The following is a 22076-nucleotide window of genomic DNA, read 5'->3' on the forward strand; positions in this document are numbered from 1 at the left end:
GCATACGTAGCCACAATGCACACTGGGAAATGTAGGCGCCCGGCGCATGCGCAGTTATAAAAAAACGTAAAAAACGTGAGGTCAAGCCTCATTACCATCAAACACGCCCCCCTCCAACACATTTGAATTCGGCGCCCTTACGCCCGCCCGCTTTAGGCTACGCAGCCCTATATTAGCAGGCAAGTATATTGAGAATCATTACTAGCCTAGCTAATTTACGGCGGCGTAGCCTAGACAGGCTAAGCTACGCCGCCGCAAGTTTAGGCAGATGTACTTGAATCTACCTATTAGTCTTTGCATTGTGTGTCTGTGTGTGCCACAATAAGCACGGACAACAGAAAGAGGAAAAGAGAACTGTCTGAAGACTTGAGAACCAAATTGTGGAAAAATATCAACAATCTCAAGGTTACAAGTCCATCTCTAGAGATCTAGATTTGCCTTTATCCACAGTACGCAACATTATCAATAAGCAGGGCCAGATTAAGAACATCATGGGCCTGGTGCTGAGGATTTTGGTGGGGCCTTTTATAAATAATAAATAAATGCGTGGGATTGACATCAACGCAGCCTGGCCAAGGCAAGTGACCAAAGGCACAGAACCCAGAAGGAAGACTGGGTGAAGATGAAAGCGCCCGGGCCCCGAAGGGATTCATCACAGCGCAGCACTGGAAGGCTCAGTCTGAAAATGTAAGTGTACCCTAATGTGCTAATATGCTGTGTATACTTGTACGTTGTGGCATAACCTACCCCAGGGCCTCTAAAAAGTAGTAATGTCAGAAAAGTTTACTACCGCTTTAATATCACAGGATCCCAGGAGCCTCTCATGGGGCCCCCTACTGACCCGGTGGGCGGTGGGCCTTGGGCAGTGCCTAAGTGCATAGTTGCCAACATTTAAAAAATATTTTCAGGGACACTTTTTTATACAAGTGCTATATTTAGAGTAGCTGAGATCCCCAATGTTCCTCTATACATCACAGTAGTAATCACAAAATTAAATGAGTACTAATAATGGGGCAGAACAAATATGAGAACTGAGATTTCCTTTAGTTGAACTATCAAAAGTGTGTCCATTCTAGAGCTGGTAACATTGAGGGTATTCAGTATAATTTTAAAGAACTGTTTTTGTGGGTAAGCGACATAGGGGAGGACTGTATATAAGTGGGAAGTATGTGCAGGTGAGGGAGAGGAATGTGGAGGGTCTAACAGTGGGCATTATGTACAAAAGAGGAGTGCAAAGGGTATGGCAAAAGGCACTATGTACAGGAGAGGAGTGTGAAGGGTATGACAGTGGGCAGTATGTACAGGAGAGGAGTGTGGAGGGAATGACAGTGAGCAGTATGTACAGAAGAGAAGTGTGGAGGGTACGACAGCAGGCACTATGTACAGGAGAGAAGTGTGAAGGGTATGACAGTGGACAGTGTGTACAGGAGGAGTGTGGGGGTATGACATAGGGTAGTATGTAACAGAGAGAAGTGTGGAGGGTATGATGGGGCAGTATGTACAGGAGAGGAGTGTGGAGGGTATGACAGTGGGCAGTATGTACAGGAGAGGAATGTGGATGGTATGATAGTGGGCACTCTGTATAGGAGAGGAGTGTGAAGGGTATGACAGTGGGCACTATGTACAGGAGAGGAGTGTGGAGAGTATGACAGTGAGCACTATGTACAGGAGAGGAGTGTGGAGAGTATTACAGTGGGCACTATGTACAGGAGAGGAGTGTGGAGAGTATGACAGTGGGCACTATGTACAGGAGAGGAGTGTGGAGAGTATGACAGGAGTGGAAGGATGTTTAGGAACTGCATAGTGGTTAAGCGGGTCATACATAGATTGAAATTACGCCAATTATGCAGAGACCAGCCATAGTCGATCTATGTATGGGCTAGCTGGTTTTACACAAGTCAATCTATTAATCAACTTGAGTACAACCAGCCTGTTAGGTTTTTCCCAAAACAATCAGTGCTGCCAGCTATAGTTAGCAACACTGATCATTGTACGCACTGGCAGAACACAATAACACTGCAGGAGTGATTCCCCTATCCACAGGTCAGCAGGTGAGAGGGTGTGTGGGGACAGGCTGGGGAGAGATACTAGTCAGTGGCTGGGTAGGCACTGGCTAATATCAGAGCCAGATACACACAGGTTACATACGCCACGATCGTTAGAGCGAGAACAATAATTCTAGTACTAGACCTCCTCTGTAACTCTAAACATGTAACCTAAAAAAAAATTAAAGCATCGCTTAGGATACCAAAAACCGGAAAATTGTATACTCACCTTTCCATAATTTTCCTTTCCTGACGCATCTTCATGGCAGCACACACTGGGTTGTGACTCCGCCCCCACAACCTGACAGGATTGGTTAGCTATAAATTCGAAGAGGAGACACCCGGCATCATTCTCCGTAAATATCATCATTGAACAACAGGGTGGGCAGTTGTGTGCTGCCATGAAGATGCGTCAGGAAAGGAAAATTACGGAAAGGTGAGTATACAATTTTCCGTTTTCCTGACGCATTCATGGCAGCACACACTGGGAAATAACTCGCTAGTCGGGAGGGTTCAATGCAAAAGTATTTTATTCCTATAGAGCAGAAGAATTGGCCCTGAAGATAGATCTTCCAAATTCAGAAGTAGCCAACAGAGCGGCGTCCACCCTGTAGTGGGTGATAAAGGTATGCCTGGAAGACCAGGTTGCTGCTCTGCAGATGGCTTCCGAAGAAACTCCACAATATGCTGCCCAAGAGGTTGCCACTGCCCTGGTCGAATGCGCCTTGATGCCTTCTGGGATCTCCAGCTGTTGAGTGGAATATGCTTTTTCAATAGCCTTAACTAGCCAAGAGGCGATGGTCCGGGAGGTGGCTGCTTGGCCTCGTCTGGCTCCGTGAGGTATAATGTTAGATTTTAAATGTATTGATATTATGTTATAAAGGTCTCTGAATCAATGCTTAAACATGGTGGCATTTGAAGGTTTGTTAAAGACAAACGAAGGTCAATGTAGGACAACAGAACAGATGGTAGGTTAGGCCATATCTATTCTTAAAAAACATACGTCAAGAAGATGGGTGGAGATGATACTTAAAAATACCTAAGTGGGTGTGAACGATCATCGCAACCTTCTTTGGAAACGAGCCAATTGTGCTTAGTTAGCTGTTAAACCTGTATAAATGTACACGTGGTAAGCATAGTAAGGTAGGATCTCCAGGGTCACCCCTGGACGGAGGGACCTCAGGGTCACCCCCGACCCAACGGGGGAAGGGACTCTGCTGATGAGATGGAAGTTTGGAAACCAACCTGCTCGGAGAGGCTCTATAGCCAGCATAGAAGACGTACCATCTATTTCCTCCTTCTGTAACTTTGTGATGCCTACCTGCCATGATGTTTGACTAAGCTGTAACAACGTAAGCATTAATCTGTTTGCTGTCATATCGTTGGAAGAATAAAACATCGTAATAATGAAGTAATCCAATGTCTGAATATTTTGGAAGCAACGCCTGGAGTGGAAGAGGTTTTTGACAACACATGACACCTGTTAGAGGCATATGTCCACTATGTCCTCTGTTCTATCTCTGTCACTCTGTCATCCCTCTTCCCCCTGCCCCCCGGCATTTAACATATAATCAGGAGGGCGTCCGTTGACCGAAGGTGGATAGTGGCCGACAGGTAGTTGGAAATTGTGGACTTAATGTCCAAGGCATGAGGCTCACCCTCTTCGTTACAAAGGCATGGTAAGACAATGTCCTGGCCGTAATGGAAGGCCGAAGCAACCTTGGGGAGGAAGCGATCTGAAGGCCTCAGCCCCACCCTATCGGTCAGGAAAACTAAGTATGGTTCCTTTGACATGAGAGCTTGTAACTCCGACACTCTCCTAGCCGAAGCAATGGCAATGAGGAAGGACAACTTTAGGGTCAGGTCCCATAAGGGGATTGAGCTGAGTGGGAAGAAGGGTGGATTGGATAGTGCCGCTAGAACTCCTGAAAGATCCCAAGCCGGAAAGGATGGTCTCCTGGGAGGTCTGATTTTAATACATGCCTTCATGAACTGGATTATCAAAGGGTGCAGGGCCCATCTAGTGCCCGTTTTTTGCAGACAGAGCAGAGATCTGTACTTTTAGGGTGCTTGAGCTCAGGCCCTTGTCAATTCCCGTTTGCAGGAATTCTAGGACTTGGTAAGGATCCGGCGAGACGTGATTCCAACCTCTGAGTTGCGCCAAGTGGGCAAATCTTTCCCAAACTCTGGTGTAAACAGTGTTCGTGGTGACCTTCCTGGCCTGCATTAAGGTTGCTATAACTGCCTGGGAACATCCTTGTTCCCTAAGTCTAGCCCTCTCAACCTCCAGGCTGTCAAGTGGAGTCTGTCTGGAGCCGGATGGAGGAGCTGACCTTGGTGAAGGAGGTCTGCTGAGACCGGTAGGTGGATTGGAGGTCGGGTATTGAGCTGCAGGAGAGTCGTGAACCACGGTCTCCTTGGCCAGAATGGTATTATTGCGATCACTGTGGCTGATGACCTTCGGAGCCGGGATAGAAACCTTGCTATCAAGGGAGTTGGGGGAAAGATGTACCCCAGATTGAAGTCCCATGGATGAAGAAGGCAATCTGTCCCTTCCGCTGTTGGAAAGGGTACTCTGGAAAGAAACCTCGAGCATTTGGCATTTGCTGGTGTTGCCGCCAGGTCGATCTCTGGAGTCCCCCATGCCTCCGTCAGAATGGAGAACTCCCGGAGGTTCAGAGACCACTCGTTGTTGGAATGAAGTTCCCTGCTCAGGAAGTCGGCTAACGTGTTCTGTGCCGCTGGAACGTGAACTGCTCTCAGGTCTAATAGGTGAGCCTGTGCCCATTCCATTATGGGGTGAACCTCCTCTAGTAGAGTGTGGCTTCGGGTACCGCCCTGTCTCTGGACATAAGCTACCGCCACCCTGTTGTCCATCCGGATTAGAACAGTCTTCCCCTGTAGCAGAGGCAAAATTACAACTGTTTGGGCCCATGGATCAATGCTATGTTTGGAGGGGGAAGAACAAGGCCTATGATGAAAAGAACACCTTGCCTACTGTGAAGCATGGTGGGGGGTCAATCATGCTTTGGGGCTATTTTGCTTCTGCAGGTACAGGGAAGCTTCAGCGTGTGCAAGGTACCATGAATTCTCTTCAGTACCAGGAGATATTGGATGACAATGTGATGCAGTCCGTCACAAACCTAAGGCTTGGGAGACGTTGGACCTTTCAACAGGACAATGATCCCAAGCATACCTCCAAGTCCACTAGAGCATGGTTGCAGATTAAAGGCTGGAACATTTTGGAGTGGCCATCGCAGTCACCAGACTTAAATCTGATTGAGAACCTCTGGTGGGACTTAAAGAAAGCAGTTGCAGTGCGCAAGCCTAAGAATGTGACTGAAGGTGGAAGCGGCGGTGGAGGAGGAGGAGGAGGTGGTAGCCAACACAGCAGGTTTTGGTTTTTAATTGATTTATTTTTTAAATTAGGGTAAACCCCAAACGAGTGAGACAGATCTAGGGTTGCTACCTCATCCCTTTAAACCTGAACACAGAGTAATTACACAGGTTCTGGGACTAATTTAATGTCGATAAGGCACCAAGTGAGTTTAATTAGCAGCACCTTAATCAGCCACAGAACCTGTGTAATTAATATGTTTTTGCTTTGAAAGGGATGAGATGGCAACCCTAGAAAAAACAATGGCTGGGTAAGGCCGGCCCGGTGTCTATTCTGCACAAGGTACGGACAACTCCTCTGGGATCCATGCCTGGTTCATTTTAATGAACGTGAGCTTGTCCACATTGGCTCTGGACAGGCGGCTGCGCTTGTCTGTGATAACGCCCCCTGCCGTGCTAAATACACGTTCAGACAATACACTGGCCGCAGGGCAGGCCAGCACCTCCAAGGAGTAAAGGGCAAGCTCAGGCCATGTGTCCAATTTGGAGACCCCCGAAGTTTAAGGGGGCATAGCCGTCATTCAGTACGTGTAGGGGTGTGCTCACATACTGCTCCACCATGTTGCTGAAATGCTGCCTCCTGCTAAAACGTTCCATATCAGCTGGTGGTGCTGTTTGTTGTGGCGTGCTGACAAAGCTTTTCCACGTTTCGCCCATGCTAACCCTGCCTTCTGAGGTGCTGGCGGTGCCCCTGCTGCATTGGCGACCTCTTCCTCCTCCTCTGCCTTCGCCTTCTGCTTCCACTGTGCCCCCGCTGCCAGGTGGGAATTGCACCAGCAGCGCGTCTACCAGCGTGCGCTTGTACTCGCGCATCTTGCGTTCACGCTCCAGTGAGGGGATTAAGCACAGTACATTGTCCTTGTAACGGGGATCCAGCAGCGTGGCCACCCAGTAATCAGCACCTGTCATAATGTGCGAAACACGCCGGTCGTTGTGGAGACACTGCAACATGTAATTGCTCATGTGTGCCAGGCTGCCCAGAGGCAACGAAAAGCTGTCCTCTAAGGGAGGTGTATCATATGTGTCCTCTGTATCCCCCCAGCCATGCACCAGTGATGGCCATGAGCTGGTCTAGATGCCATCCTGCTGTGAACATGGTTCCTCCTCCTCCTCCATGTCTTCCTCCTCCTCATCCTCCACCGCGTCATCCTCCAGAACTGTGCCCTTGCTAGACAATTGTATACCTGGCCTTTGTTGGTGCACAAACCCACCCTCGGAGCCACTTGTGAATGACTGCCCTGAAAGCCTTGCAAATGATCCCGATTCCTCCTCCTCCTGTGCCACATCCTCTTCCATCATCGCCCGTAGCGTTTTTTCAAGGAGGCATAGAAGTGGCATAGTCACGCTGAGAGCGGCATCATTGGCACTGGCCATGTTGGTGGAGTACTCAAAACAGCGCAACAAGGCACACAGGTCTCGCATTGAGGCCCAGTTATTGGTGGTAAAGTGGTTCTGTTCCGCAGAGCGACTCACGCGTGCGTGCTGCAGCTGGAACTCCACTATCGCCTGCTGCTGCTCGCACAGTCTGGCCAGCATGTGCAAGGTGGAGTTCCACCTTGTGGGCACATCACATATGAGGCGGTGAGCGGGAACGCCGAAGTTACGCTGCAGCGCTGCTAGGCGAGCAGCAGCAGGGTGAGAACGCCGAAAGTGCGCACAGACGGCCCGCACTTTCTGCAGCAACTGTGGCATATCGGGGTAAGTTCTCAGGAAACTCTGCACCACCAAATTCAGCACATGCGCCAGGCAAGGGATGTGCGTCAAACCGGCTAGGCCCAGAGCTGCTACGAGATTTTGCCCGTTATCGCACACCACCAGGCCCGGCTTGAGGCTCACTGACGCCAACCACTCATCGGTCTGTTGTTCCATGTCCCTCCACAACTCCTGCGAGGTGTGTGGTTTTTCCCCCAAACAGGAAAGTTTTAAAACTGCCTGCTGGCGTTTACCCATGGCTGTGCTGAAGTAGGTGGTGAATTTGTTACGCTGACTGGATGAGGAGGCGGTAGAGGATGAGGAAGCGGAGTAGAAGGAGTTAGGAACAGGAGGCAAACAAGCGCCCTGCAATCCTCGGTGGTGGAAGGACATGCGCCAAACTGCTTTCCGCCTCAGGCCCAGCCGCCACTGCATTTACCCAGTGCGCTTTTAGGGAGATATAACGTCCCTGACCGTGCTTACTGGTCCACGTATCCGTAGTTAGGTGGACCTTGGCACAGATGGCGTTGCGCAGTGCACACCTGATTTTGTCCTCCACTTGGTTGTGCAGGGAAGGGATGGCCCGCCTGGAAAAGTAGTGGCGGCTGGGCACGACGTACTGTGGGACAGCCAATGCCATCAGGCTTTTAAAACTCTGCGTCTCCACCAGACGGAATGACAGCATTTCAAAGGCCAGTAATTTTGAAATGCTGGCATTCAGGGCCAGGGATCACGGGTGGGTAGAGGGGTACTTCCTCTTACGCGCCAGTGTTTGGGAGATGGAGAGCTGAATGCTTCCATGGGACATTATGGAGATGTTTGGTGACCCAGGTGGTAGTGTTGCTTGCCGGTACTCTAATTGAGGGGTGGCAGGTGGCACTGTCACTACGGAGGTGGATGAAGAGGCAGAGTGGCCCGAGACTGATGCAGAAGAGGAAGCAGGAGGAGCCAGAGACCTTTCTTGGTTTTTGAGGTGTCTACTCCACTGCAGCTTGTGCTTTGCACTTAGATGCCTGGTCATGCAGGTTGTGCTCAGGTTGAGAACGTTTATGCCTCGCTTCAGGCTCTGATTGCACAACGTGCAAACCACACGTGTCTTGTCATCAGCACATTGTGTGAAGAACTGCCACGCTAGGGAACTCCTTGAACCTGGCTTTGGTGTGCTCAGTCCCTTGCTGCGTTGGGCAGTAGCAGGCGTACTGTCTAGGGGACACACGCTCTGCTTTGGCACCCTGCTCCCTCTTCTGCTGTGCTGGTGGCTCTGTGCGACCACCGCCTCTTCCTCCGAACTACATGGGTCACCTGCATGAGGTTTATTCCATGTCGGGTCGAGGACATCATCGTCCTCCACATCATCTTCCACCCAGTCTTCACCACTGCCCTCCTTGTCGGTCTGCACAATTGCAAAAGCACCAGCAGTTGGCAACTGTGTTTCATCATCATCATGCAAGACGTGCTGTGATGGTCCCCCCATGAACTCATCCTGAAATATAAGTGGTTGGGCATCTCTTCCCCTTCTGGGGCTGGGCTAGGTGGATGGCCCTGGGAACACATGCTAACAGACTCATCAAAAAGAAGAAGAGACTGCTGCATGCTTTGGGGCTCAGACTGCTTGGCTGATTTGCAAGGGGGTGAGGTGAAAGACTGATGGTGGACATCGGCTGCAGGTGCCAACTCTGAGCTTTCAGCACAAGACTGGTTGGAAAACAATGTGAAGGAACTGGAGGCACTGTCAGCAACCCAATCTACTACCGCCTGTTCTGCTCCTGGCCTCAACATTCGTAGAGCTGGATTAGGCCCGACCAAATACCGCTGCAGGCTCTGTCGGCTTCTCGCACCTGAGAAAGGTGTTTCACTTGTGCTTGTAGCTGGCACAGATCGACCACGTCCTCTCCCTGTAACAAGAGCTCCACCAGCAGCACCACGACCGCGGCCACGTCCCTTTTTTGACGTTTTCCTCATATTTCTCAAATTTAGGGTCTTGCCCTAATTTTGAGAAATTTTAAATACAAAAATAGTGTAAGCTGGTGAAATAGGCAGAGATTCACCTATATATTTCTCCACCTATAGCAAGAAGCAGGAACCCAGCCCTAAACAATGTACTGCACAGACAGTATATCACAGGGGACAGGTGCAGTGCTGTTTAAATATTCAGAGTCACCTATAGAGTGCTGACTGCCCCTATAGGAAAAATATTTCAGGAACCTGTGCCTGACTATGTACTTGACAGAAACACAGTATATCACAGGTGCACAGGTGGTGTGGCAGGTGTACTGCTGTTGAAATACTCAGTCACCTATAGATTGCAAACTGCCCCTATAGCTGAACAAAATTCCTAAACTATATGAAGCACAGCAGATGTCACAGGAATAGAGTGCTTGTTGATATTTCTGAATCAGCATACACCTAGCACTGTCCCTGTCCCAGATTCAGCAGCCTTTCCCTCACATAAGTGAAGCAGTGACAACGAGCCAGATGCCATAAGATGATGCAGATATCACAGAAATAAAGTGTGCTTCTTGATATTTCTGGAGCAGCATAGCAGCATAGACCTAACACTGTCCCTGATCAGATTCAGCAGCCTTTCCCTGACATAAGTGAAGCACAGTGAAAACGAGCCAGATACAACTAACACTTTCCCTAACCAGCAGATTCAGCAGCCTTTCCCTATCATGAGTGAAGCAGAGTGACGATCTGTGCTGTGTGCCTCTATCTAATATAGAGGCACGTCACATGATGGGTCACATGCTGCACTGGCCAATCACAGCCATGCCATAAGTAGGCATGGCTGTGATCAGCTCCCAGTCACAGTAGTAACACGAATGGCGATTGGCTGCCGTGCAGCGCGCCAAAACATACCCGAACTCCGAACCCGAACCCAGACTTTTTCCAATTATTCGGGTTCGGGTCCGGGTTCGGGAAAAACCCAAAGTCCGTACCGAACCCGAACTTTACACTTCGGGTTCGCTCAACCCTAGTCACGATCTCCGGGCTCGGAGGAGCTATAGGTCTGGATCTCCTGAGGTTGGGAGGATAAGTCCACCACAAAAGAGCGTGTTTCACTCGGCTGGGAATCCTGATGTGTTGGTGCATTGAAGCTCCGTCCCACTGTTTTAGAAAGGTATTCTGGAAGGCTCTCATGTTCCATTGGGACCACTGTATCATGGGAATAGTTGAAGACATCGAGCCCAGTATGCTGAGGCAGGTTCTGGCTGACGCGAGTTTGGAGGACAGTAGATTTCGCACCTTCCGAACTAGAGGTTCCATCTTCTCTAGGGGCAGCTGTACCCTGTTCCATTCTGTGTCCAACTCTGCCCCCAGGAATATCATCACTTGTGAAGGTTGAAGGCTGCTCTTCCGCCAATTGATCAGCCAGTCGAAACTCTGAAGGGTAGAGATCAGAATCTCCCGCTGGAGGAGCAGAGTCTCCTGGCTCGCTGCTAAAAGCAGGATATCGTCCAGATAGTGATGCACCCGAAGCCCCTTCTCCCTGAGGAGTGCTATGAGAGGTAGGAGGACCTTTGTGAATGTCCTGGGTGCCGAAGAGATGCCGAACGGTAGGCATCGGAATTGGAAGTGATGTTGGCTGATGGAAAAGCGTAGAAACTTCTGGAATGCAGGATGAATTGGTACATGAAGGTAGGCGTCGGAAAGATCCACTGACAGCATCCAATCCCCTAGATTCACTGCCAGAAGAATAGACTGGAGACTTTCCATTTTGAAAGCTTCTATCTGAATTCTCCTGTTGAGTCGCTTGAGGTCCAGAACGGGCCGAAGGTCCCCTGATTTCTTTTGGACCAAAAATAGAGGGGAATAAAATCCCCTGCCCCTTTGGTGCGAAAGAACTTCTATGACTGCTCCCTTCAGAATCAGCTCTGAAACATATTGAACGAGAAGCTTCCCTTTGTCCGGAGAAGATGGAATCTTGGTGGGTTGGAAGACGGTGTGAGGCAATGCCCCCATAAAGTTCCACTTGTGACCCTGATCGATCGTAGAAAGAGTCCATGGGTCCTTTATGTGCTCTGACCAAACTTGTGCAAAAGCCCTGAGCCTGGCGCCCACCTGAGCTGGGTGGGCATGCAAAACTTCAAAAAGACTTTGGTTGGTCCCCCGCGGTAATGGCCTTGGTCTTCTGAGCCTTTGCAAAGGGAGGGCGAGTAGTTCTCCAATCTCTCCTAAACTCCCTGCCGGGGCGATAGGTTCTGGCCTCCCTGTATCTCTCAGGCAGATTACGCCTGAAGGTAGAACCCTTCTGAGGCTTGGGCCTCCTGTCCGAGGGAATAAGCCCCGACTTTCCTCCAGTGACCTTGGAGATCGCTGAGTCCAATTTAGCACCGAACAGGTTTGTGCCATCGTACGGTATCTTGCACCAATTTGACTTCGATGCTGTGTCAGCGACCCAGGGCTTCAGCCATAAGGCTCTGCGGGCCATCACTGAGGCTAACATGGATCTAGCCGAGGAGTGAATGGCGTCTACTGAAGCCCCTGCCACAAAGTCGCCCGCCAGTCTGATTTCCTGTAAAGTGGATATCACCTCCCCCTGGTCGGTACCTTCTAGGAGGGCCTTTTCAGCATTGGCTGCCCATGCGGAAATGGCTCTGGCGACAGCCGCCGTGGTAATGGCTGGTCTGCATGCTCACCCTGCCGTAGAGTATGCCTTCTTTAGCTCCAAATCAATCTTGCGGTCGAGAACATCTCGGAATGAGACCGCGTCTTCTATAGGCAGCGTGACATGCCTGGCGAGCCGCATTAGGGATGAATCAACGATGGGAGCGTTGATGAGGGAAGAAACTTTAGACTCCTTCAGAGGGTACAACTTAGCGAGTTTATTGGACAGACCAGGCCGCTTGTCTGGTTTTTCCCACTCGTCCTTGATGAGGTTTTCCAATTCCTCAATGAAGGGGAACAGTTCGGGGTCCCTCCCTAACTCTGGAAAGTATTTCCCAACCTTTGGTGGATCCGCCACAGGTTCTTCCCAGCCTATGGCCTCCTTAACAGAGCGTGCAAAGGGTTTGACCAAGCTAAAATCAAACCCTGACATCATCTCATGTTCCTCAAGATCGGGAAAGGTTCCTGGTAGCTGGGCATACGGACCGAAGGCTGAAGAGGTGCCCGGGGTGGGGTCATCGCAGGCCAGAGGGGCCACGGTCCAGGCTGCTTCCTGCGCAGGCTCTCTTGTACGATCAGAAGCGCCTCTAGCATCCGTCTCCCTTTCCTTCGTTGCTTTATTAAAGCAGGAGTGACAGGCTAGCTTCCCTGGCATTGCAGTAGCACCGCATACCCAGCAAGCGTTTGCTGCAGGACTGGCATGGTAATGTTCACGGTGCGATGAGGGAGACTGTCTGCGGTGGGAGCGGCTGTGGCGTGATCGGCTATGCCTTGATCGGTGGTAACGGGAGGATGATCTTGACCGACTCTTGTGGGACCTCCTGCTTGATACATGCCTGGATCTCTCCCTGCGCCGTGGGCTTGCGTCTCTAGGCCTGATGGGACTGCAAAAAAAGGCAGTGTTCAGTGGCCGACTCTCTTTTGTCTCTTCAGTACTTACCCGTCAAATGATGGCCTCCATACCTCGTTTGTTGGTAGTGGTCTGCTAGGGAAGTGGGTTCCATGGAGTCAGCAGTGACGTCATCGCGCAAGCGCAGAAGCACCGCGCGCTTCCCGTCGCCATCTTGGATGAGGGCGAGGGAGACTGCCAGCGTCATCAGAACGCTGCGCGCATGCGCAGAGCGGACGGGGGGACGCGGCGAGCGGGGGGGAAGCATGGGACTACACAGACCAGCAAGCCTGCCACTGGATAAAGGTAAAAGCATAACGATAAAAAACGAATTAAAGGCATACAGGATGCAGCTAGCAAGAATACCTGATTAAGAGGGAGACCCATGCACTGCCAGTGTTCTAAGCTCATTTAGAGCTTGTAGATGCCAGGATACTGCCGGGATTTAGCCCCTGAGACCACCAGAGCGGGGATCCCCCCATAAAGCTCTATTAGAGACTGTACAGGGGGGACTTACAAACAGGAGAGGCTGAACCTGCTGGGGCGATAGCGGTAGGAGGCAAGCTGTACGTCCACGTCCTTGTCAGGTGAGGATATTCCGTGTTGTATGGAAATGAGGCTTGACCTCACGTTTTTTTGGCGTTTTTTGACACTGCGCATGCGCCGGGCGACTACATTTCCCAGTGCGCATTGCGGCTAAGTAGGCCGTACGGGCCTATTGATTTCGACGCGGACGTAAACGGCGTAACTCCCGATTTGCGGACGACTTACGCAAACGACGTAAAAAATTCGAACCTCGCGGCGGGAACAGCGTTCGTTTGGGAATCGTCGTAAAAGCTCATTTACATAATATACGCCGGCCGCAATGGAAGCGCCACCTAGCGGTCAGCCAAAACATTGCAATCTAAGATAGGACGGCGCAAGCCGTCCTATCTTAGATATGTTTAAGTGTATCTCTGTTAGAGAATACACTTAAACAAACGTCGGCGTAGATTCAGAGTTAGGTCGGCTTATCTACTGATAAGCCGGCCTAACTCTTTGTGAATCTACCTAATTGTAACTAACGCTTCCTTCTTAGATCAAAGGGATAAACTTCTGTGTGTAAAGAACAAATCCCCCAAGTTTGTAACAACATGAAACATTGTAACCAACTATCTTCTTAGATCAAACTTCTGTGTATAAATGCAGGAAATGTAACCACTTAAAGTCCAACACTTGTTTCTTAAGTTAAAAAGCAATATTTTATGCTAGAAAATTACTTGGAACCGCCAAACATTATATATATTTTAGCAGAGACTCTAGGGAATAAAATGGCTATTGCTGCAATATTTTATGTCACACTGCATTTCAATGAAAAATAAAAATCATAAAAACAAAACAGTAAAGTTAGCCCATTATTTTTTTGTTTTAATGTGAAAGATGATGTTACGCCGCAAGAATCGCGAGAGAATCGTGATCTATCTTCTAAGCAAAAAAATTGCAATTCTCATTTTAGCCAGAATCGTGCAGCTCTACACCGTGCAACATAAAAAGTTGCAAAGACCACCATAGAGTAATGTTCTAGCAAAAAAACAAATGAGGATTTTTACATGTAGTAGAGAAGTGTCAGAATTGGCCTGGGTGGCAAGGGGTTTATTACCATGAGTAATATACAAATAATTATTATAAGCACTGTGATCCTATCAGTCTGCTGCAGTGTGTCAGCTTGTATTTATATTGGCCGCTCTGAATGTAGCTTCTGATAGGCTGTGCAAGCAGGCCCGTATCTCCGGAACCACAAATGATAGCCATCCCATATTTTGACCAGTTGTGGGGTAGGTCTTCATCTGCCTACCCCCCAAATGTGGTTTTTCTGTGACCTCTGGTCGTCGAGCTACAACTCCCAAAGTCGATCACCCTTTTTTTTTTTTTCTGATTTTTTTTTTTTTTATTGGGGCAAATGGGCCTATCTTGAGAAAGGGGCCTGGAGCTGCAGCTCCATCAGCCCCTATGTTAATCCGGCCCTGTCAATAAGTTTGCAACCCATGGCACTGTAGCTAAGGAAGACAAATGGATGGAAGAGAAGAGAAAAATGGATGGAAGAGAAAAATTGATGAAAGGTTGCAACGCAGGATAGTCCGGATGGGGGATAAGTGTAGTGAAGTAATATAGTGTAGTCCGGTTAGATAATTGATATTTAGGTATTAGTATGACGACTATAAGTTATGTTCCACAGCAACACCCAAGTTCTCCAGAGAGTGCAATTTATTTGACTTCCAACACAGAACAAAGTCCACAGATGATACAAATCCAACAGAGTACATATAATTCAAAGTCCCATTTGACTAGATCAATTCTAGACCTGTGCCTTCATATTCATAGTGAATATTCTGAGAATGACTAGACTGACCTCCAGAATTATATTGCCTATCCACTGAACGGCTGAGCAATTTGATTGGCCAGCTTTGATCTACATTGTATCTCTTAGAGTGACAGATAACGACCCCTAATCCGGAGACGGCTGTAGTCATTACATGCCCTAATTTGCATTCTTGCATAATAACATTAACAAGCACATCAGAGTCATTATCTGTCCCCCTTTGATATGTGTAGTAAATCTTGTTTGGCCACTAACCCCTTTGGTCCACAAACACCCTTTGATGTGTAATCTTGAATGCCTGTATGTAACACATATATATTGTGGCATATATATAACACAATATATAAAATACCTACACACATATATTAATATTACAACATATACCCCCACCTGGGTCGGTTCTAACTACTAGAACTGACCCATAAATCAAGCAACAAATATATAATTATGATTTGAGGTACTGGATGCTTTACATTGGCTCATATGAAATATGAAGTTGAGACAGGTTACATCTCTCTTCACCAACCTCTAAAATATCCCCATGAAACAGTTATGTAATATAACTTTAGACCATGACTGGGAAAGGATTCAGTAAACATCTGTGGCCTGTATAGCTGTTAGGCCTCATTTCAAAGCGTGCTCTTTCTTGAGTAAATCACATCAAGATATTGTGCAAAAAAAACTAGCTGATGTCACAGTCCATTCTGACTTCATCACATCACTCACCATCTCACTGAAAGTAAAGCTTGGTATGTTTTGGGAGCTCCAATCCACATGTCCAGGATTCTCTCATATCCAGGTTCAAAGTTTTCAATTTTAAAGATGCTTTTACACAACCACCAGCAAATCCTGAAATACCAGCAGTCACTTTCAAGGTCAAAAGGTTTGGATACGGCAGTAAAAACTCTGTGCTGCAAACTATTTCCTTGCACTTGACATTCATGAGGTACACCTTCAATCATTAATCCACCAATCAGGACCCTCAGTTCTTTTAACATCAAACCCTCAATATTTTCTGACAATAAAGCTGTAGTCCATCTGCTTCTTTCCATTTCCTATTTGAGCAATGATGACTTGTTGTGTACCTGTCAAGTACCTGAATTTGTTGATTGCCAGCAACAATTTGCTTACGTAATTTGCTGTAGGTCGACCCCTCATTGCCTTTAATAGAGCCGTTACTTGTGTCATTCAGTCCATAATTCCACCAGAATGGTATTTCAACATATATATACCCCCACGCGATGGTTCAGATAGAATCAGCTTGACATCAGCGCCTATCGGATCTTCTGTCCAGACAAGGCGGCAGTGGAAATTCTTGCCAATATTTTTTATGAAAGGTAGAAAGGTCTTTTTTCATTCATATATGTGATAGCCTTCAGCATATTATAAACAACGGATTCAACAATGTTTCAAATCATGACTGGAGTGATGAATTTCACTCACCACTCTTATAAATTTAGGAAAACCACCCAACCTACTATAATTTGTTATGCCAAGCCATTGTGCAGCATCACCTCAGATGTCAAATATATTGATATCAATATGCATTATGTCATATGTACAGATGTTATAAAAAATTATTTTAGGTTTAAATGCGTTGCTCTGGTTTTGAGATGAAGTTCAAGAAATAAAACATAATAAAAAAAATTAAAAAATTAAAAATATATCAGGGAAAGGGAGACAATGAAAAAATAGGGCGTTGGGGAAGTCCAAGTCAAAAAAAAAAAGTCCATTGCTTGATGAATATTGAGAGAGTGTCCATGAATTCTTAATAATTTCTTGTATAGTGATATATTGTTCATTCAGCCCCAAACAAGTTCCAAAGAAATTCAAGCTGTCCTGCAGGCTCATGGAGAATCAGTGTCAGTGCGAACTATCCGTCCACATTTAAATGAAATGAAACGCTATGGCAGGAGACCCAGGAGAACCCCACTGCTGACACAGAGACATAAAAAAGCATGACTATAGTTTGCCAAAATGTACTTAAAGCGGGGGTTCCACGGGAAAAAGTTTTTTTTTTTTTTTAGGTGCATCTACCGCTCTTCATATAAATCAGATTGTACTCACATGTCTTCTTTTTGTAGCCTTCCGCATCGACATTCGGCCTCATATAATGATTTATAAAAAATTGTGCTGTGGGGATCCATCTTGCTTGTGGGCACTGTGAAGCCCACAAGCAAATACTTTCTGGATACAGTGTTTTGCCAGCAATTAAAATCAAGGATTAGGATCCGCCTTCGTCACGTGACCAGCTGCATGAGTCACGCGACAAGTAAAATCACAATATGCAGTCTGAATCGTCTCCTGGGAAGCATGACGCTGAGCTCCCAGGAGACATTGCTATATCAAGCGATACGCCCCCTCCCGCGGGAGCAGAACCAGGAAGTGACTGCTAAACAATGCCGATCTAAGGTATGGGATTAATATGGCAAAGAATGGATAGCGATTTGTTTAAAAACACATAAAGAACGTCCGATTTAGCAATACAGAAGATTTAGGGTGAACCTCCACTTTAATTAAGCCAAAATCCTTCTGGGAAAACGTCTTGTGGACAGATGAGACCAAGATAGAGCTTTTTGGTAAAGCACATCATTCTTCCGAAAACGGAATGAAGCCTACAAAGAATGGTTCAATGATGTTTTGGGGTTGTTTTGCTGCCTCTGGCACTGGGTGGCTTGAATGTGTGCAAGGCATCATGAAATCTGAGGGTTACCAAAGGATTTTGGGTAGCACTGTTGAGCCCAGTGTCAGAAAGCTGGGTTTGCGTCCGAGATCTTGGGTCTTCCAGCAGGACAATGACCCCAAACATACGGCAAAAAGCACCCAGAAATGGATTGGCAACAAAGCGCTGGAGAATTCTAAAGTGGCCAGCAATGAGTCCAGATCTAAATCCCATTGAACACCTGTGGAGAGGTCTTAAAATTGCTGTTGGGAAAAGGTGCCCTTCCAATAAGAGAGACCTGTAGCAGTTTGCAAAGGAGGAGTGGTCCAAAATTACTGGTGAGAGGTGTAAGAAGCTTATTGATGTTATAGGAAGCGACTGATTTCAGTTATTTTTTCCAAAGGGTGTGCAACCAAATATTAAGTTAAGGGTGCCAAGAATTTTGACCGCCCATTTTTGGAGTTTTGTGTGACATTATGTCCAATTTGCTTTTTTTCCTCCCTTTTTTTGTTTTGTTCCAATACACAGAAAGGGAATAAACATGTGTATAGCAAAACACGTGTTACTGCAATACTTTTCTGTGAGAAATACTTGATTTCCTGGAAAAATTTCTGGGGTGCCAACAATTTCAGCCATGAATGTATACCACACTTGCCTTTTTCTCATGGTTTGAATTTTTTTTTTCTAACTTTCGGTGTGTGGGCATAATGCTGGGGGCCGACCGGATTTTAACCGAGGACCTCTCGATCTGCAGTTGAATGATCTGCCACTGAGCTATATCCCTCTAGCCTTTTTCTCATGGTTTGAATTTTTTTTCTATACTGGCTTGACAGCATTGGTAAAGACAATTGTCGGCTCTCCCATTTGGCGTGACTTGGGGCACCTGGATTTGAATCAAGGACCTCGCGTTCTACAGCCAAATGCTCTGCCACTGAGCTATACCCCTCTTGCCAATCCCTTATGGTTTAAAAAAAAAATTCTAAACCGGCTCAACAGCAGCGGTAAAGAGATTCACTGGCTCTCCCTTTCGGAGTGTGGGCTAAATGCTGAGGGGGCACCTCGATTTAAACCAAGGACCTCTTGATCTGCAGTCGAACGCTCTGCCACTGAGCTATACCCCCTTGCTTTTTTCTCATGGTTTGAATTTTTTTTTCTAAGGCGGCTCAACGGCATCGGTAAGGACACTCGCCGGCTCTCCCATTTGACTTGACAGTGGGTAAAACACTGAGTGGGATTCCAGATTTAAACCGAGGACCTCTCAATCTGCAGTCGAATGCTCTGCCACTGAGCTATCCCCCCTGGCTTCCTTTATATGGTTTGAATTTTTTTTTTTCTTTTCTAAATTGCCTCGACGACATGGGTAAAGACACGCGCAGGCTCTCTTATTTGGCACGACAGTGGGCAAAATGCTGAGAGGGCATGTGGATTTGAACCAATGAACTCTCGAACTGGAGTCAAATGCTCTGCCACTGAGCTATACCCCCTTACCTTTATCCCATTGTTTGAATTTTTTTTATAATTTCTTAATTCTTTACCTTTTTTTTTCTCTTTTATACAAGGGCAGGAAAAGGATAATTTAAATAAACCATCTTTACACAATTTAACATTTCATTTGTTTAATTCCCCCTAGTCCTAACTTCTCCCCCTAGTCCTAACTGCTGGTATGACGACATGGGTAAAGACACTCGCCGGCTCTCCATTTCGGTGCGACTGCAGGCAAAACACCGAATGGGCACCCGGATTTGAACCAGGGATCTCTCGATCTGCAGTCAAATGCTCTGCCACTGAGCTATACCCCCCTTGCCTTTTTCTCATGGTTTGAATTTTTTTTTCTAAACCGGCTCAACCGCATCCTTAAAGAGACTCACTGGCTCTCACTTTTGGCGTGCAGGCAAAATGCTGAGGGGGCACCCAGATCTGAACCAATGATTTCTCGATCTGCAGTTAAATGCTCTGCCACTGAGCTATACCCCCTTGCCATTTTCTTATGGATTGTTTTTTTTCCTTTTATACAAGGGCAGGAAAAGGAAAATTAAAATAAACCATCTTTACACAATTTAATATTTCATTCTTGGACATGTACAACAAAAGGTAAATCGATACGTTCAATTCACCCTTGTCCTAACTGAAGCCCTCTTTCAGGATAGTATCCACTGGGGGTAGAGAGAACAAAGTGAGGCAATTAGTCAAAACCATAACAAAATGGTTTGAATTTTTTTTTCTAAACCGGCTTGACGGCATCTGTAAAGACACTCGCCGGCTCTCCCATTTGGCGTGACTGCGGGCAAAATGCTGAGAGGGCATGTGGATTTGAACCAATGATCTCTCAATATGCAGTCAAATGCTCTGCCACTGAGCTATACCCCGCTTGCCTTTTTCTCATGGTTTAATTTTTTTTTATAATTTCTGTATTTTTCACCTTTTTTTTCTTTCTTTTATACAAGGGCAGGAATAGGATAATTTAAATAAACCATCTTTACACAATTTAACATTTCATTCGTTCAATTCCCCCTCTCGATCTGCAGTCGAATGCTCTGCCACTGACATATACCCCCCTTGCCTCTTCCTCATGGTTTGAATTATAATTTTTTTAAACCGGCTCGACGGCATCGTTAAAGACACTCGCTAGCTCTCCCTTTCAGTGCTACTGCGGGCAAAAATCTGAGGGGGCAACTGGATTCGAACCAAGGACCTCTTTGATCTGCAGTTGAATGCTCTGCCATTGAGCTATACCCCACATGCCTTTGTTTCAGGGTTTGAATTATTTTAGTTTTTTTCTAAATTGGTTTGATGACCTGTGTAAAGACACTCACCGGCTCTCCCTTTCGGCACGACTGCTTGCAAAATGCTGAATGGGCACCCGGATTTGAACCAATGATCTCTCAATATGCAGTCAAATGCTCTGCCACTGAGCTATACCCCGCTTGCCTTTTTCTCATGGTTTAATTTTTTTTTATAATTTCTGTATTTTTCATCTTTTTTTTCTTTCTTTTATACAAGGGCAGGAAAAGGATCATTTAAATAAACCATCTTTACACAATTTAACATTTCATTCGTTCAATTCCCCCTTGTCCTAACTGCTCCCCCTAGTCCTAACTGCTGGTTTGACGACATGGGTAAAGACACTTGCCGGCTCTCCCTTTCGGCGCGACTGCATGCAAAATGCTGAATGGGCACCTGGATTTGAACCAATGATCTCTCGATCTGCAATCAAATGCTCCTCCACTGAGCTATACCCCACTTGCCCTTTTCTCATGGTTTGAATTTTTTTTTCTAAACTGGCTCGATGACTTTGGTAAACAAACTCGCTGGCTCTCCCTTTCGGCGTGCGGGCAAAATGCTTGAGGACCTCTCTATCTGCAGCCAAAATGCTCTGCCACTGAGCTATACCACCCTTGCCCTTTCTTTCTGGTTTGAATTTTTTTCTAAACCGGCTCAACCACATCCGTAAAGAGACTCACCGCCTCTCACTTTCCGTGTGCGGGGGGCACCCGGATTTGAACCATGGACCTCTCGATCTGCAGTCGAATGCTCCGCCACTGATCTATACACCCTTGCCTTTTTCTCATGGTTTTATTTTTTTTTCTTTTATACAAGGGCAGGAAAATTTAAATAAACCATCTTTACACAATATAACATTTCATTCCTGGACATGTACAACAAAAGGTAAATCGATACGTTCAATTCCCCCTAGTCCTAACTGCTGCCCTCTTTCAGGATAGTATCCACTGGGGGTAGAGAGAACAAAGTGAGGCAATTAGTCTAAACCATAACAAAATGGTTTGAATTTTTTTTCTAAACCGGCTCGACGGCATCTTTAAAGACACTCGCCGCCTCTCCCATTCCGTGCGACTGCGGACAAAATGCTGAGGAGGCACGTGGATTTGAACCAAGGACCTCTCGATCTGCAGTCAAATGCTCTGGCACTGAGCTATACCCCACTTGCCTTTTTCGCACGGTTTGAATTTTTTTTCTAAACCGGCTCGATGGCTTTGGTAAACAAACTCGCTAGCTCTCCCTTTCGGCATGCGGGCAAAATGCTGAAGGTGCACTTGGATTTGAACCAAGGACCTCTTTGATCTGTAGTCAATTGCTCTGCCACTGAGCTTTACCCCCTTGCCTTTATTTCTCATCAGTAAAGACACTTGCCGGCTATCCCTTTAAGCACAATGGAGAGGGGGGCACCCGGATTTGAACTAAAGACCTCATGATTTAGGGGGCGTGGCCTGGTGAGCGATGGAGTAGGAAGTGCGGTGTAGGAGCTCCTCTTGCTGGAATATCCTTCTTTACCAGCCTGACCCACAAACAGACCCTGAACTTACCCAGAAACCTGCTGAACACCTCCGGGACCGGAGCGACAGATGTCCCCGCCGAAGAAAGCATCTGCCGCGGCGGACAAGCTGGCTAAGTTCCGTCATGATGGAG

The sequence above is a fragment of the Rana temporaria genome, chromosome 1, assembly GCF_905171775.1.
Source record: "Rana temporaria chromosome 1, aRanTem1.1, whole genome shotgun sequence".
Classification (NCBI taxonomy): domain Eukaryota; kingdom Metazoa; phylum Chordata; class Amphibia; order Anura; family Ranidae; genus Rana; species Rana temporaria.